The sequence below is a fragment of the Terrapene carolina genome, unplaced genomic scaffold, assembly GCF_002925995.2.
Source record: "Terrapene carolina triunguis isolate 2854851 unplaced genomic scaffold, T_m_triunguis-2.0 Scaffold18, whole genome shotgun sequence".
NCBI lineage: Eukaryota > Metazoa > Chordata > Testudines > Emydidae > Terrapene > Terrapene triunguis.
In genome coordinates this window covers 362447-381087 of record NW_020664369.1, presented here as the reverse complement: position 1 = coordinate 381087, position 18641 = coordinate 362447, and positions in this window count along the sequence as shown.

The following is an 18641-nucleotide window of genomic DNA, read 5'->3' as shown; positions in this document are numbered from 1 at the left end:
TTATCTAACCTACTCTTAAATATCTCCAGAGATGGAGATTCCACAACCTCCCTAGGCAATTTATTCCAGTGTTTAACCACCCTGACAGTTAGGAACTTTTTCCTAATGTCCATCCTAGACCTCCCTTGCTGCAGTTTAAGCCCGTTGCTTCTTGTTCTATCCTTAGAGGCTAGAGATGATTGGATAAAAGGCAAGTATTGTGCCCATCTTTAAAAAAGGGAAGAAGGAGAATCCAGGGAACTACAGACCCTCAGCCTCACCTCAGTCCCCGGAAAAATCATGGAGCAGGTTCTCAAGGAATCCATTTTGAAGCACTTAGAAAAGAGAAAGGTGATCAGGAATGGTCAACATGGATTCACCAAGGGCAAGTCATGCCTAACCAACCTGTGATGAGATAACTGGCTCTGTGGATATGGGGAAAGCGGTGGACGTGACTTTAGCAAAGCTTTTGTTACTGTCTCCCACAGTATTCTTGCCAGCAAGTTAAAAAAGTATAGATTAGATGAATGGAATTTAAGGTGGATAGAAAGCTGGCTAGATCATTGGGCTCAACGGGTAGTGATCAACGACTTGATGTCTAATTGGCATCTGGTATCAAGCGGAGTGCCCCAGGGGTCGGTCCTGGGGCCAGTTTTGTTCAACATCTTCATTAATGATCTGGATGATGGAATGGATTGCACCCTCAGCAAGTTCGCGGATGACACTAACCTGGGGGGAGAGGTAGATACACTGGAGGGTAGGGATAGGGTCCAGAGTGACCTAGACAAATTGGAGGATTTAGCAAGGTGGTGGCTTGATGAAGTTCAACAAGGACAAGTGCAGAGTCCTGCACTTAGGATGGAAGAATCCCATGCACTGCTACAGGCTGGGGACTGACTGGCTAAGTGGCAGTTCTGCAGAAAAGGACCTGGGGATTACAGTGGATGAGAAGCTGGATATGAGTCAACAGTGTGCCCTCTTTGCCAAGAAGGCTAATGGCATTTGGGCTGCATTTGTAGGAGCATTGCCAGCAGATCGAGGGAAATGATTATTCCTCTCTATCTGGCACTGGTGAGGCCACATCTGGAGTATTGCATCCAGTTTTGGTCCCCCCACTACAGAAGAGATGTGGACAAACTGAAGAGAGTCCAGCAGAGGGCAACGAAAATGATTAGGGTGCTGGGGCACATGACTTATGAGGAGAGGCTGAGGGAACTGGGCTTATTTAGTCTGCAGAAGAAAAGAGTGAGGGGGGATTTGATAGCAGCCTTCAACTACATGAAGGGAGTTCCAAAGAGGATGGAGCTCGGCTGTTCTCAGTGGTGGCAGATGACAGAACAAGGAGCAATGATCTCAAGTTGCAGTGGGAGAGGTTTAGGTTGGATATTAGGAAAAATTGTTTCACTAGGAGGGTGGTGAAGCACTGGAATGGGTTACCTAGGGAGGTGGTGGAATCTCCATCCTTAGAGGTTTTTAAGGCCAGGCTTGACAAAGACCTGGCTGGGGTGATTTAGTTGGGGTTGGTCCTGCTTTGAGTAGGGGGTTGGACTAGATGACCTCCTGAGGTCTCTTCCAACCCTAATCTTCTATGAGTCTATGAACAATTTGATGCCTGGTTGTCAGTAATGTAGCTCCTCAACAGCCTTTCCATAACAAACCAATAAGAGCTACAACCTATCCTGAAAGATGATCCCTCCCTCTCACAGATCTTGGGAGACAGACCTGCCCTCACTTACAGACAGCCTCCCAACCTGAAGCAAATACTCACCAGCAACCACACACCACAGAACAAAAACACTAACCCAGGAACCTATCCTTGCAACAAAGCCCGATGCCAACTCTGTCCACATATCTATTCAAGTGACATCATCATAGGACCTAATCACATCAGCTATGCCATCAGGGATTCATTCACCTGCACATCTACCAATGTGATATATGCCATCATGTGCCAGCAATGCCCCTCTACCATGTACATTGGCCAAACTGGACAGTCTCTACACAAAAGAATAAATGGACACAAATCTGACATCAGGAATCATAACATTCAAAAACCAGTAGGAGAACACTTCAACCTCTCTGGTCACTCAGTAACAGACTTAAAGGTGGCAATTTTGCAACAGAAAAGCTTCAAAAACAGACTCCAACGAGAAACTGCTGAACTTGAATTAATATGCAAACTAGATACCATCAATTTAGGCTTGAATAGAAACTGGGAATGGCTGAGTCATTATACACATTGAATCTATTTCCCCATGTTAAGTATCCTCACACCTTCTTGTCAAACTGTCTGAAATGGGCTATCTTGATTATCACTACAAAAGTTTTTTTCCCTTAATTAATTAGCCTCTTAGACTTGGTAGGGCAACTCCCACCTTTTCATGTTCTTTGTATATATCTCCTTACTATATGTTCCATTCTATGCATCCGATGAAGTGGGCTGTAGCCCATGAAAGCTTATGCTCAAATAAATTTGTTAGTCTCTAAGGTGCCACAAATACTCCTGTTCTTTTTGCGGATACAGACTAACACGACTGCTACTCTGAAACCTGTCAATATGGTATGGATACTTTTAAAAATAAAGAAACAATTCGGATTCAAGCTTCCAAGGGATTATACTATAACTGACAGTGGGATAAAATTCTAACATTTATAGAACCCATGGATATTCTATAACTGAGGTTAATGAGAATTACATTGCTAAATTCCCATGCTCCGCTTTGTAAATGTTTCCTTTTATCTCTATTTCTAATTCCAAAACCGAAGAGGAACACTGGCAATTTTTGGATCTGTGTTTCTGATGAAAGGTGTCAGGTTATTAACCTTGTATCAAACTATTCTTCAAATGCTATGCTTTGCTTCTTCAGAGATCCTGCTGCACCAGATATTGTGATCCTCTTCACCAGAACCTCTAAAGCTTCAGAGTTAAAGCTCATTAGGATTTATAAGGTTTGGGAAGGACTATAATTTATATCAGAATCCTAGAGGTGATAAGGCTTTTTAGATGGTAGGTACAGATCCCAGCTGAGCTCTAGCACCACAGTTTGACAGTATAAATAATAAGGAATATATGCACACATCATTCTTCCATTTCATCTTCTTTCCATGAACAGGGCTCAGAACAGGGAACATATTATGTATGTGACAGAACTTTGTGACCATTATCTATTAAAATCAGGGTTTGGGTTTGAATTGGCTATTGGACAGCTTTTGTGTAATTCACACTTCCTAGGCAGAGTCATGGTTACTAAGCGTCACCTCTCAGCTTTGATGTCAGTGCTGCTGTTCTCTTAACAGCTAGATCATCTGGCATCATGGCTTGACATGTGCTTTGCTGACTATTCACTGGGAACTTTTGTTAGATGAACTATAAAACTGCTTTAATAAGTGCACTTGAGAGATGTGCCTATGTTACACCCCTAGATCCAAGACAACAGTTCCATTGCAAAAGTCTGTTTATAGTGGGGTTTATAATGTTTGTGACATTATTTGCGAACCAGTGTGAAAGGCATTTTGAAGACTATGAAATCACAAAGTAGTAATGGGCAGAAATAGGAGACAGAAGATGGATTACACTTGGGATACGAGCAGCAGGGGATATTATGGGGGATGGATGAAGAGATGAAATAGCGAACTGTGCAGGATGCTACTAGATCCTGTAGGACACTGCAAAATACTTGACAGCTGATGTCTTTGACTTCCTCTGGGAAGGATATTAATGGATGTTGCTGGTAATGATGGAGAGGAGGGGGAGTTGTACTTGGCATGTAGTTTCTGTGTAGGAGACAATTTGGTTGTAAAATCTGATTGTGTAGGATGTTGGAGGGGTGTGTGTCTGTGTTAAATGTAGTTTCCTGACAGTAAATCAAGGTGAAGATGTACTGTTATAATAAAATGACATCTTATATTACAACATGTAATATTTCGTGGTAACCTAAAGTACCTTCAATATTTTGTTGAAACCATTTTATAATTTACTTTAAAATTTGTCAGACTAATTCTAAACAAGTTGTGGTGATAAGGGTACTGAACTTCAGTATACTTTGTATTGCATGTTTGGTGTCTCATAAGATTGCATTTTTCAACATCCAAAGGATATCTTTAGTGTCCCCAGTTGGTTGTTGGAGATGGAGACCTCTAATGTAGACACAGCCCAGGAGCATCCAACAAACAGACCTACTGCAGCCTGGGCAGAACTCACTCTGTAAGTACCAGACCTAGTCTGCTGCAACTTCCAGGTGTAGCCCCCTACCAGGACTCCTAAGGCATAGTCCATTACAATATCTCTTGAGTGGGGATTCATAGATTCTAGGACTGGAAGAGACCTCGAGAGGTCATCGAGTCCAGTCCCCTGCCCTCATGGCAGGACCAAATACTGTCTAGACCAGCCCTGATAGACATTTATCTAACCTACTCTTAAATATCTCCAGAGATGGAGATTCCACAACCTCCCTAGGCAATTTATTCCAGTGTTTAACCACCCTGACAGTTAGGAACTTTTTCCTAATGTCCAACCTAAACCTCCCTTGCTGCAGTTTAAGCTCATTGCTTCTTGTTCTATCCGTAGAGGCTAAGGTGAACAAGTTTTCTCCCTCCTCCTTATGACACCCTTTTAAATACCTGAAAACTGCTATCATGTCCCCTCTCAGTCTTCTCTTTTCCAAACTAAACAAACCCAGTTCTTTCAGCCTTCCTTCATAGGTCATGTTCTCTAGACCTTTAATCATTCTTGTTGCTCTTCTCTGGACCCTCTTCAATTTCTCCACATCTTTCTTGAAATGCGGTGCCCAGAACTGGACACAATACTCCAGTTGAGGCCTAACCAGCCCAGAGTAGAGCAGAAGAATGACTTCTCGTGTCTTGCTCACAACACACCTGTTAATGCATCCCAGAATCATGTTTGCTTTTTTTGCAACAGCATCACACTGTTCACTCATATTTAGCTTGTGGTCTACTATAACCCCTAGATCCTTTTCTGCCATACTCCTTCCTAGACAGTCTCTTCCCATTCTGTATGTTCCTTCCTAAGTGGAGCACTTTGCATTTGTCTTTGTTAAACTTCATCCTCTTTACCTCAGACCATTTCTCCAATTTGTCCAGATCATTTTGAATTATGACCCTGTCCTCCAAAGCAGTTGCAATCCCTCCCAGTTTGGTATCATCTGCAAACTTAATAAGTGTACTTTCTATGCCAATATCTAAGTCGTTGATGAAGATATTGAACAGAGCCGATCCCAAAACAGACCCCTGTGGAACCCCACTTGTTATACCTTTCCAGCAGGATTGGGAACCATTAATAAATACTCTCTGAGTACAGTTATCCAGCCAGTTATGTACCCACCTTATAGTAGCCCCATCTAAATTGTATTTGCCTAGTTTATCGATAAGAATATCATGCGAGACAGTATCAAATGCCAAAAAAGTCTATGTATACCACATCCACCGCTTCTCCCTTATCCACAAGACTTGTTATCCTATCAAAGAAGGATGTTGGTTTATAACAGAAAATTGTTTCTCTAAAAACTGCAAAGTAACCAACAGTGGGAGATACTTCTGGCATGAACTGTTTAAACCCAAGGGGTAATAGGTTGCCTGATCATGCCTCTTTTTTAAAATAGAAGAACAGCAGTTATATTTAAGATAATTTAGCAACAGGTCTGGTACATATGGTCAATGTGGTGGCAGTGATTTTTGGAGGCTGTGCAAGTTGTTTATAACACTTCAGTCAACCTCACTCCCACAGGTGTGCAGAAATAGCTAAAAGGTGTTTGTAGACATAACTATTTCTGCACAGCTGTGGGAGTGGCGTTGGTGGGGAATATCATGCACAGAGACAATGGTTCAGTACTGTCCCTTATTTGTAACTTTATATGTTTTTATTCTAGTTCTTACATGAACCTCAAGATGCCAGAATACTATGGCTGTAACTAATCAGTTTAACTTGGTTTCTTGCAATGTCAAGAAGCTTCATGTCATATGAAAAGGAAGCAAATTTTGAGGCATTTAAGACAAGAAAAAGCCAATGTGGCTTTTTAAAATGAGAAATACATCTTCCAGAAGAGGAAACAGACACTTCAGACAAAACTGGGCATCTTAATTGTTCCCCTTCTAAAGACTGTATCAGTCTATATTTCTATTTAATTAATAGTGCTATCAACGCATGCCAGAAACACACCTTCCTCTGAGCTTAATTTCCTCTCACAACTGCAGTCTAACTGTGTACCCTCTCACTTATCCCTCATATACTGCATTTTCCCTTCAGCTACACAATCTGCTTGCATAAACTAAGCACTAACCCTAGTCTAACCCCTACATATTTCTTTCCAGGCTAGATTCCCTTCCAAAGCTACTTTTTTACTCTTGCTGCTTGAAGTCTTGAATGTTTCCATTCCTTCCTAACCCCAGTCTTTCACCCTCCTGACTACTTTTGGCCATCTCTTCACCTTCCATCCCTTCCTATAGCTACACTTAAACCACTACAGTGGCACAGCTGCAGCTGTGCCACTGTAGCACTTTGGTGTAGACACTCACTACAGTGATGTGAGGGGTTCTCCTGTGACTGTAGGTATTCCCCCCCCTCCCTGAGAGGCGGTAGCTAGGTCTAGGGAAGAATTCTTCTGTTGAACTAGCATTGTCTACACTAGGGGTTAGGTCAGTTTAACTACTTCACTCAGGGGTGTGAATTTTTTCACACCCTTGAGCGACATAGCTGGGTTGACCTAACTTTTCAGTGTCTACCTGTAGCCACCACCTTGCTAATAAACATTCTTCAGCCAAATGATATTTTCTAGGGCATTTGGCACAGCCAACAGGTCAGTATGAATGTAGATGAGAGGTTCTCACTGGGAAGCCATTATCCACCGTGGGTGATGAACACTCTGCCTTCTTCGTTACTAAATGGAAAGGATGTCCCAGCTAACTCCTGGCTAGATAGGAGTGGAGAGGCCATTCCTCTATGGCAGCGGCCCTGCTCTCAACCTACTGCATCATCTAATGGGAGGTTAGCCTAGCTAGGGGTGATAGATTCAGCTTTCCTGGCTCTCCCTACTGTGATTATCTGGCCTCCACACAAGGGGAGTGGTGGAAAGGCTCGGGGCTTTTCCTGTGTGGCTGGTGGCTGGTCAGAGCATCCGAGCTCGGACTGCTGTCCAGAGCGTCAACAGAGTGGTGCACTGTGGGATAGCTCCCGGAGCTATTAGCGTCGAATTCCATCCACACCTACCCTAATTCGACATGGCCATGTTGAATTTAGCGCTACTCCCCTCGTCGAGGAGGAGTACAGAAATCGATGTAAAGAGACCTCTATGTCGAAATAAATAGCTTCGTTGTGTGGACGGGTGCAGGGTTAATTCGAGTTAACGCTGCTAAATTCGACATAACCTCCTAGTGTAGACCAGGCCTAAGGAATGATAGGGAAAACATTAGCATAAAGATAATGGATTTCAAGAAAGCAGACTTCTGCAAACTCAGGAAGTTGGTAGGTAAGATCCCATAGAAGCAAGTATAAAGGGAAAAATAGTTCACGAGAGCTGGCAGTTTTTCAAAGACGCATTAAGGGCACAAGAGCAAACTATCCCCCTGCGTAGGAAAGATAGGCAGTATGGCAAGAGATCACCCTGGTTTAACCAGGAGATCTTCAATGATCTGAAACTCAGAATCCTACAAAAAGTGGAAACTAGGTCAAATTACAAAGGATGAATATAAAAAAAAATCATGTAGGGACAAAATTAGAAAGGACAAGGCAAAAAATGGGATTAAACTAGATAAAGACAAAAGGGTAATAAGAATTTTTTTTATAAATACATTAGAAGCAAGAGGAAGACCAAGGACAGCGTAGGCCCATTATTCAATGAGGGGGGGAAGACAAAAACAGAAAATGTGGAACTGGTAGAAGTGCTAAATGAGTTTTTTGTTTGTTTCAGTTTTCACCAAAAAGGTTAGTAGCGATTGGGTAGCTAACATAGTGAATGCCAGTGAAAATGAGGTAGGATCAGAGGCTAAAATAGGAAAGAACAAGTTAGGAATGACTTAGACAAGTTAGATGCCTTCAAGTGTGCAGGGCCTGATGAAATACATCCTATAATACTCAAGGAGCTCATTGAGGAGATCTTTGGCACTATATTTGCCCTTTTCCAGTCCTCTGGAATCTGTCCCATCCTCCATGAGTTCTTAAAGATAATCGCTATTGACTCAATCTATAAACAGGGGAATAAGGACAACCTGTGGAATTACAGACCAGTCAGTTTAATGTCAGTCCCTGGAAAGATAATGGAGCAAATAATCAAGCAATCAATTTGCAAACACCTAAAAGATAATAAGGTGATAAGTAACAGTCAGCATGGATTTGTCAAAAACAAATCATGTCAAACCAACCTAATAGCTTTCTTTGACAGGGTAACAAGCCTTGTGGATAGGAGGAAACAGTAGATTTGTTATTTCTTGACTTTAGTGTAACCCTTCTGCCCATCTAAGTTGGCAGCAACAAGGGCCGGGTTCTGTATCTAGGGGTTCCGTTTCAATAACACAATGCAAAACCGGCTCGAGCCCCCACCCAGTGACCTGGGACAATTACATACCACCCCCCTGGGTACCTCTAAGAGGCAATACTTCCCCTCTCGCAAGCACGGAGTCTGAGTGTAGCAGAAAATGTTTAATAACATGAGGTAAACAACATCAGCATAAAATTGGAAGAACACCACAAACAGGATTCATAACACAAACCATGAGCAAAACCCACCCCAGCAAATGGGGCTGTGTCCTTTCCCTTTGGTTCTTGAATCCAGCAACCCAAAAATCACCCAGAGTCCCCCAAGTCCAACAGCCCCAAAGTCTCTTGGGTCCAGCAACCACCCAAAGTCCCAAAAGTCCAACAACCCCCAAAGTCTCTGTCCCTGGTCAGTGCAGCCCCAGAGTAAAAGGGGGGGGGGGCACACAGGGTGTTAAGGGGCACCTTACGTGATCCGAGGCTGGCCAGCCGTCTGTTTCTCCGTGGGGGTTCCGCCGCAGCCTTCACCACAAGCCAGTCCACTTTCCTGCCACCCCACAAACTGCTCCGCTCTACAAGCTGCTCCGATCCGCTCCGCTCACCGACCTGTGAGCCGTTCCAGCCGTCCCCGCAAACAGCTCCGCTCGCCGTTCCTTGGGCCACTCCAACCGGCCCCGCAAGGCTCCACGCCGCTCACTGCTCCTCCAGTCGTCCCCACAAATTGCTCCGCCAGCTGCTGAGCACTATAGCCTCAGGCTCCCCCACTAGTTAACACAGCACTCAGTGATCTCAGCTCTTAATAACATCAGCTCTTTTGTGATTTCAGCTCTTAGCGATTTCAGCTCATAGTATAGTAGGGGAGCCCCAGTGCTGGTGCACCATTGGTCCAAAGTGAATTCAGCTCAGCAGCCTGTAACTAGACTCCTAAGGGAATCAAAGTTAGCTCTGACATTCAACAGTGGAGAGAGGAGGCAGTGCAATTGGTGTTTCAAACCCTCAGAGGGGGCCCATACCATCAGGTACAAATACCTGTCCCCATCCTCTCTCAATTCACTGGGTTTTGTAACCCATGCCCCTTGTCAAGCAAGTGCTACTTAGGTAATGGTGAAGGACTCACTCAGTCCTTCTGTCATACAACAGTTCCACTGGCCTTGATTCACAGAATCAGGGTAACAAAACTTTATTCTTCCTGCCCCAATAATAGAGAAACTGGGGATCCCACACCAGCCAAAGTAACCACTTTCAGTTGCTGTGTTTCATGCCAGGCGAGTGGGTGTGCCTATGCAAACAAGATCAGCCCCTGGAGTTCTTTTCCACACTCGCCATAATTCGCCACCAGATGTCAGGGTAGAGCTCATCCTGACTCTGCTTACATCAGTAAGGCTTTTGATACTGTCTTTCATGACCTTATAAACAAACTAGGGAAATATAGTCTAGATGGAGCTTCTATAAGGTGGGTGCATAACTGGTTGGAAAACAATTCCCAGAGAGTATCAGTGGTTCACAGTCATGCTGGAAGGGCATATCGAGTGGGGTCCTGCAGGGATCAGTCCTGGGTCCAGTTCTGTTCAATGTCTTCATCAATGATTTAGATAATGGCATAGGGAGTACGCTTAAAGCTTGCGGATGATACCAGGCTGGGAGGGGTTGTAAGTGCTTTGGAGGATAGGATTAAAATTCAAAATGATCTGGAAACACTGGAGAAAAGGTCTGAAGTAAATAGGATGAAATTCAATAAGGACAAATGCAGAGTACTTCACTTAGGAAGGAACAGTCAGTTGCACATATACAAAATGGGAAATGACTGCTTACACAGGAGTACTACGGAAAGGGATTTGGGGGTCATAATGGATCACAAGCTAAATATGTGTAACACTGCTGCAATAAAAGCAACATCATTCTAGGATGTATTAGCAGGAGTGTTGTAAGCAAGGCACACAATGTTATTCTTCCATTCTACTCTGTACTGATAAGGCCTCAACTGGAGTATTGTGTCCAGTTCTGGGTGCCACATTTCAGGAAAGATGTGGACAAATTGGAGAAAGTCCAGAGAAGAGCAACAAAAATGATTAAAGTTCTAGAAAACGTGACCCTCGAGGGAAGATTGAAAAATCTGGGTTTGTTTAATCTGGAGAAGACTGAGGGGGACATGATAGCAGTTTTCAAGTACATAAAAGGTTGTTACAAGGAGGAGGGTGGGAAATTGTTCTTGTTAACCTCTGAAGATAGGGCAAGAAGCAATGGTCTTAAATTGCAGCAAGGGAGATTTAGGTTGGACATTAGGAAAAACTTCTTAACTGTCAGGGTAGTTAAGAACTGGAACAAATTGCTAGGGAGGTTGTGGAATGTCATTGGAGGTTTTTAAGAACAGGTCAGACAAACACCTGTCACTAGTTATTACATAGTCTTGCCTTGAGTGCAGGGGACCAGACTAGATGACCTATTGAGGTCCCTTCCAGTCCTACACTTCTCATTCTAGCTCCCCTATTAGGGTAGTATCTGAGCACCTCCCAGCCTCTAATTTACTTGTGCTGAGTTCCCTTGTGAGGGAGGGAAGTGCTATTATCCCCATTTTACAGATGGGAAACTGAGGCAGAGAGAGGTGAAGTGATTTCTCTCTGATCACACAGGATGCCTGTGGCAAAGCAGGGAATTGAACTCTCTTTCCCATATTCTAGGCTTGCACCCTAACCACTGGACTATCCTTTCTCTGATGGAAAATGGCTTTGTAGAATGGCCCCTAAATCCTCTCTGTATACCCGGTTCAGCAATGTAACTACGCACATGCTTAAGTGCCTTGCTGAATGAGGACCTAAGGCTCAGATCCTCAAAGGTGCTTAACTCCTATTGATTTCAGTGGGAATTAGGTTCCTAAATACTATTGAGGATGTGGGCCTAAATGTTCAGCTGCAAGCTGTACCCAGAAAGATAATGGAGCAAATAATTAAGAAATCAGTTTGCAAACACCTAGAAGATAATGAGGTGATAAGTAACAGTCAGCATGGATTTGTCAAGAACAAATTGTGTGAAACCAACCTGATGGCTTTCTTTGAGAGGGCAGTAAGCCTTGTGGATAGATGGGAAGTGGTAGACGTGGTATATCTTGACTCTAGTAAGGCTTTTGATACTGTCTCGCATGACCTTCTCATAAACAAACTAGGGAAATACAACATAGATGGAGCTACCTATAAGGTGGGTGCATAACTGGTTGGAAAATCATTCCCAGAGAGTAGTCATCAGTGGTTCACAGTCATGCTGGAAGGGCATAAAGAGTGGGGTCCCGCAGGGATTGGTTCTGGGTCCGGTTCTGTTCAATATCTTCATCAATGATTTAGGTAATGGCATAGAGAGTACACTTATAAAGTTTGTGTATGATTCCAAGCTGGGAGGGGTTGCAAGTGCTTTGGAGATAGGATTAAAATTCAAAATGATCTGGACAAACTGGAGAAATGGTCTGAAGTAAATCGGATGAAATTCAATAAGGACAAATGCAAAGTACTCCACTTAGGAAGGAACAATCAGTTGTACACATACAAAATGGGAAATGACTGCCTAGGAAGGAGTACTACGGAAAGGGATCTGGGGGTCATAGTGGATCACAAGCTAAGTATGAGTCAACAATGTAACACTGCAAAAAAAGCAAACATTTATTGCAAAAAAAGCAAACATCATTCTGGGATGAATTAGCAGGAGTATTGTAAGCAAGACAGGAGAAGTAATTCTTCCTCTCTACTCTGCGCTGATTAGGCCTCAAGTAGAGTGTCCAGTTCTGGGCACCACATTTCAGGAAAGATGTGGACAAATTGGAGAAAGTCCAAAGAAGAGCAACAAAAATGATTAACCATGGCCTATGAGGGAAGATTGAAAAAAATGGGTTTGTTTAGTCTGGAGAAGAGAAGACTGAGAGGGGGACATGATAACAGTTTTCAAGTACATAAAGGGTGGTTACAAGGAGGAGGGAGAACAATTGTTCTTCTTAACTTGTGAGGATAGGACAAGAAGCAGTGGGCTTAAATTGCAGCAAGGGAGGTTTAGGTTGGACGTTAGGAAAAACTTCCTGTCAGGGTAGCTAAGCACTGGAATAAATTGCCTAGGGAGGTTGTGGAATCTCCATCATTGGGGATTTTGAAGAGCAGATTAGACAAACACCTGTCAGGGATGGTCTAGATAATACTTAGTTCTGCCTTGAGTGCAGGGGACTGGACTAGATGGTTGAGGTCCCTTCCAGTTCTATGATTCTATGATAAGTTTGAAGACGTGCTCTGGGCTTTTCGGGAAGTGCTCAGCACCTTGCAGGATAAGGCCACTTGAGAGTGGGGTTTATGAGATAGTATCAGTCACCTCCCTTCAGCAATCTTAATTTTGGAAACAGGTAAATTGCTAGAGTTGAATGGTAGTCTCCATTTTCCTGTGTGCATTCTTCCTAATTCTTAGTTTAAAAGCTTTGCTGTTTATGTGGATGGGGGGGAAAGGGGGAGTTCTTCAATATGAACTAAGTTTTGCAAACATGTTATTGGTGAAATATAAAGTTAGGCTACTAACTCAGGGATCTGTTTTTTTGGAAGCTTCTGAGAGCTCAGCACTTTTAGAAAATCAAGCACATCTTAAGTATAGCTTTGGGGTATAGCAACAAGGCCCAAGAGCCTAAATGACTAAAAGTCACTTTTAAAAATGGGAATCACCTGAGTGACTTAAGAGCTTTTGAAAATTTTTACCCCGAGGCTCCTATTTTTGAAAACTTTGGCCCAAACATGTGAAACAAAACTTTTGAACCTACAGTAATTTTTGCCCCCATGTAACTGCTTTATGAACATCACCATTAAAAGAGATACAATCTCTGAAACCCATCTGCCCTTTCTTCCACTATTATTCCTCACCCTTACCCATTAATTCTTTGGCTCTGAACCCTCTGTGGCCTCTGGCTCCATCATTAGCTTTAAAAGATGAGTTATTGGACACAACTGCATGTCTGCCAGGTTCCAGCACCATCTAATGAATCTTCTCAGGCTCTGGTATGTGAGGCATTCTAGGACAGTGGTTTTCACATTTTTTTTCTGGCGACCCAGTTGAAGAAAATTGTTGCTGCCTGCGACCCAATAGAGCGGGGTTTGGGGTGTGGGAGGGTCTCAGGGCTGGGGCAGAGGGTTGGGGTGATGGGGTGAGGGCTGCAGGGTGGGGTCTGGAATGAGGGGTTCAGGATGTGGGAGGGGACTCTGGGCTTGGGCAGGGGGTTGGGGTACAGGAGGGGGTCACGGCTCTGGGCTGGGAGTTCAGGCTCGGGTGGGGCCAGGATGAGGGTTTTGGGGTGCAGGAGGGGGCTCCAGGTTTGGGGGGGCTCAGGGTTGGGGCAGGGGGTTGGGGTGCGGGGTTGGGGCGCAGGCTTACATCAGGTGGCTCCCTGTCAGCAGCACAGTTGGAGTGCTAAGGCAGGCTTCCTGCCTGTCCTGGCACTGTGGACTGCGCTGCGCCCTGGAAGCGGCCAGCAGCAGGTCCGGCTCCTAGGTGGAGGCGTGCAAGTGGCTGCACACGGCTCTCGCCTGCAGGCACAGTCCCCCCACCTCCCATTGGCTGGAAACGGCCCATCAGCCAACGGGAGTGTGGAGCCGGTGCTTGGGGCAGGAGCAGCACGTGGAGCCCCGTGCCCCCTCCTGCCTAGGAGGCGGACCTGCTGCTGGCTGCTTCCAGAGCACAGCGCAGTGTTAGGACAGGTAGGGACTAGCCTGCCTTAGCTGGGCAGCACTGCCAGAGCCACCACGACCCAGTGCCTTACATTCTGCGACCCAGTACTGGGTCACGACCTGCAGTTTGAAAACCACAGTTCTAGGACACCACACTGTACAGCATGAGATAATTCAAAGTGGAGATACCTAGTGCCAGCATTGTTATTTTAACTTAAATAAGAGAGCATCAAAATGACACATACCAATTTGGGGACATTATTCTTTTATCTTAGACCTACTGTTGTCTGTATTTTGCATACCCTTGTATCATTTTAGCAGTGAAATTTACTTAGCACAGGGAAGCTGTATGGAGATTTCCTGTTAGAAGACTAAAAGACAACTCTCCTACTATGGTAGTCAGACTACCTTCCCCCACTATCTTTTCTGTCATCCCTTCCCCCAGTCTACTTAGACTGTCTCTGAACAAGCTGCATTTTGAAAAGAAGAATAAGTTCTATATTGGCATTGGTGATCTTTCCTGACTCCTATCTCAGTGTTGCTGAATGTAGGGGGGTGGACAAATTGCTTGATCCCATGGAGATATTTCCTAGGCATCTAGGGGACAGTGGCCCAACCAGGCACTTTCCTGAAGAAACAAGATCGCCCATTAGGCTAGATATCCACTCTCCAAAGATCATAGTCCTTATGGAAAGGTCCCATAAAGAGTGACACAAACCACTAGGGGTCTGCAGAAATTTATTCTAAACCCTATATACTAGAGAATGACATTTCTGCTCTAGAATTATAAAAGCTGGTTTAAAAATTCTATAGGAAATTCTCTATAGGACTTTTTTTTTCCATAATGGGAGGGATGCAGTTGTGGTTGGGGGAGGGATATTGTTGGGATAGAAGGAGGCACTGAGGATCCCTCAACCTGTTGCTGGTTTGGAAGGGGAAGCTTTGTAGGAAGGAAAGTTTGTGCTGAAACCTTTTGTGGTTTTTCATCTTTTATGAGAGCAAATGCAGAAACAACTAACTGTCAACAAAAATTCCCTCTGAACATACTAGAAAGAGAGAGACTGCCATTTATGCAAGTGGTCCTGAGATCTTTCTGGAAGGAGGATCTAGGGCTGGGGCACATCTCCTTCCCAAATCACAGAACATCACAGTTTCAGTTTCTCACTGCAACCTCAAAGTAGGCCAAAAACTCACTTGATTGCTGACTTTGGTGCAAGAGGTTCACACACAGCCAGATAAACTCCAAAGTCAGAAAAAAAATAATGGGAAACTAAACTGGTAGGAAAATCTAGGTGTTGGCACTGTGAGTGGTTCAGAAACAAACATCAGAGTTCCATCTTATATGATTGATGTAGACAGGATATATAAAAATAAAGAGAGAGAGAGAGCATTCCATGCTGTCAATAAACACAGAAAGGTAACCATTTCAGATACAAAGAGCCCAGTGATCAAAATGTCTGATCAATTGCCACTGAAAGTTAAGGAACTAACAAACAGGAAAATAGATGAGCATAAAGTTTAGCAGTTTTATATCTTAACACCCCCTTTGACATAAAAGGCACTTTCCATTCAATCTGGAATATAGGCAAGAAGCTTTTAAATGTCAGAGGTATCATCAGCTCTAGGGAGCTGAACCAAACGTCTAAATAGCCGAAAGAAATATTCTTCTATTTGTGTTTTTCAAATAAGAAATGGCACTTTCCAATTTTTAACATTAAGGGCTTTTAACTGATGCCTGCTAACATGGCATTATTTTGCCTGATTCTTGAAAGAAAATATTGAGGGGGAAAATAGACACTGAGCCCAAACTTAGATTAAATTTGATCCTGGTTAAATGAAGCTTATGGTACATTTAACTGCTGTGCAAATCACCTGTTTACAATACTGTTATCAACAAGCTAACAGGGCTGCTTGGGTTTCCGGATGCCATAGACTATTATGTCCAGTCCAGTGACAGATATGGAAAAAGGAAACTCTTTACAGGTCTCCACTGTATGAGATCAAAACACTATAAATAATGCAACGAATGCCATCTCTATAGTTATCAGAGGGGTAGCCATGTTAGCCTGTATCCACAAAAACAATGAGGAGTCCGGTGGCACCTTAAAGACTAACAGATTTATTTGGGCATAAGCTTTCATGGGTTAAAAAACCCACTTCTTCAGATGCATGGAGTGAAAATTACAGATGCAGGCATGAATATACTAACGCATGAAGAGAAGGGAGTTGTACGTGGCAGAAGGCATTGCTGGCAATTGGGTCCAGTATAAGGTATAAGTTACACCACAGTATGCCAAAATTTTTATGACTGAATTAGAACAACGCTTCCTCAGCTCTTGTCCCCTTGTGCCCCTCCTCTACTTGCGCTACATTGATGACATCTTCATCACATGGACCCATGGGAAGAAGACCCTTGAAGAATTCCACCTGGATTTCAACAATTTCCACCCCACCATCGACCTCAGCCTGGACCAGTCCACACAAGAGATCCACTTCCTGGACACTACAGTGCAAATAAGTGATGGTCACACAAACTCCACCCTATACCGGAAACCTACTGACTGCTATACTTACCTACATGCCTCCAGCTTCCATCCAGGACACATCACACAATCCATTATCTACAGCCAAGCCCTAAGATACAACTGAATTTACTCCAATCCCTCAGACAGAGATAAACACCTACCAGATCTTTATCAAGCATTCTTAAAACTATAATACTCACCTGGGGAAGTGAGGAAACATATTGACAGAGCAAGACGGGTACCCAGAAGTCACCTACTACAGGACAGGCCCAACAAGGAAAATAACAGAACACCACTGGCCATTGCGTACAGCCCCCAGCTAAAACCTCCCCAGCACATCATCAACAATCGACAACCTATCCTGGAAAACGATCCCTCACTCTCACAGACCTTGGGAGCCAGGCCAGTCCTTGCTTACAGACAACCCCCCAACCTGAAGCTAATACTCACCAGCAACTACACACCACACCACACCACAGAAACACTAACCCAGGAACCAATCCCTGTAATGAACCCCGTTGCCTACTCTGTCCCCATATTTACTCTAGCGATACCATCAGAGGATCCAACCACACGAGTCTCACCATCAGGGGCTCATTCACATGCACATCTACTAATGTGATATATGCCATCATGTGCCAGCGATGCCCCTCTGCCATGTACATTGGCCAAACCGGACAGTCTCTACGTATGGGTTGCAAAGGCAAAGACAAGGACTTGAAAAGTAGGAAATGCCCCCTTGTGTATCCAACCTTTGGGCTGCATGAATCAGGGGTCCTATGGTGGTGGTGGGGGGAAATAGTCTAATGTAATTAGACTGTATTACCGGGCTGGTCTACGCTGGGGGAGGGGGGATCGATCTAAGATATGCAACTTCAGCTACGTGAATAGCGTAGCTGAAGTCGAAGTATCTTATATTGATTTACCTTGGGTCCTCACGGCGTGGGATCGACGGCCGCAGCTCCCCCATCGACTCCGCTACCGCCGCTCGCTCCGGTGGAGTTCTGGAGTCGAGAGGGAGCACGTTTGGGGATCGATATATTGCGTCTTAACGAGACGCGATATATTGATCCCCGATAAATCGATCGCTACCCGCCGATACGGCGGGTAGTCTGGACGTGCCCATAATGTATATATACAAGGCTGAATTAAGAAGACATCTGTAAATTTGGCATTTCCAAACATTCAAGCACTTGCCTTTGGAACCTGGATAACGTTCTTTTAATGTAAAGTTTTTGTATGTAATTTTCTAGGGTTGTTTTTTTTTTTGTTTTTTTTTAAGAATGCCCCATCATTCTTCATGAGTAGGGTGTGAAACCTGAACTTCTAGATAGCACAGACTTCTGCCATTTGAGTTACAGAACTAATTACATCAGCTGGCACTAGGGGAAGGCTGTTATCCCAGAATGGGGATGAACTGCTGATATCATGTGCTGGATCTAATGGGGTAGTCTGGGGAACCTCGCCTGTCACTTCTGTTCCCCACCCCCCAACACACTCAGAGAGGTGGAGAGCTCCTAGCTTATATGGAACCATGCACTAGGTTTGGCGAGGATTATTGCTGGAGTGGGGGAACTCCACACCTTACCCATAACCTGCTGCTATGGAGGCCCCAGTGCAGTAAGTTGTGGTAGTGGAGCTCTTACTTTGGGGGCAGCATGAATCCAACCTTAGAATGCTCGCTTTCACATATTGTGGCGCACTGCCAAATTTTCCCAAGGAATGTGAGCTACAGCAGGGAGCTAGTGATTTTTAATAACTTATAACTCAGCCAAAGCTAAATAGAATTTGACGGGATAAAGAAAAGACATTTCTCTAGCTGGAGGGGTTTTTCCCTGCTGGATTTTAAGGCTTTCTGCAAGCCAGGGATGTGCTAGTGCATCTTAAAAAAAGTCACAAGAATCTTTTAATAATGGAATGTGTTAGGTACCCTAAATATAGGGGTCACTACCAGCTCCCTTTTAATGGAACCAT